This window comes from Penaeus monodon, chromosome 19, assembly GCF_015228065.2.
Source record: "Penaeus monodon isolate SGIC_2016 chromosome 19, NSTDA_Pmon_1, whole genome shotgun sequence".
Taxonomy (NCBI): Eukaryota; Metazoa; Arthropoda; class Malacostraca; order Decapoda; family Penaeidae; genus Penaeus; species Penaeus monodon.
This window is the reverse complement of record NC_051404.1, coordinates 2,000,537-2,000,743: the sequence shown is the minus strand read 5'-3', so window position 1 is coordinate 2,000,743 and position 207 is coordinate 2,000,537. Positions and strand designations below refer to the sequence as shown.

At 31.4% G+C, this 207-nt stretch overlaps 1 pseudogene; it reads right to left on the bottom strand.

Annotated features, from left to right (window-relative positions):
* LOC119585511 overlaps positions 1-207 on the bottom strand; it is a 4,142-nt pseudogene that overhangs the window by 2,250 nt on the left and 1,685 nt on the right.

Sequence of the window (207 nt, the reverse complement as noted above, 5' to 3'; positions counted from 1 at the left end):
AAATAACCATATTACTAGATGAAGTAAAATACTGTTACATACTTTCAATGAACATTCCTGATGTGTGTTTCTTAGATGAGATGACTGAGTGTACTGGTTGTTACAGTGAGGACAGTGGTAACAGTGTTTGTCTTTTTCCCGATGAATCCTTTCATGTTTAAGTAAGCTAAAAAAAAAAATACAAATACAAAAGTTTTAGTGATAGAG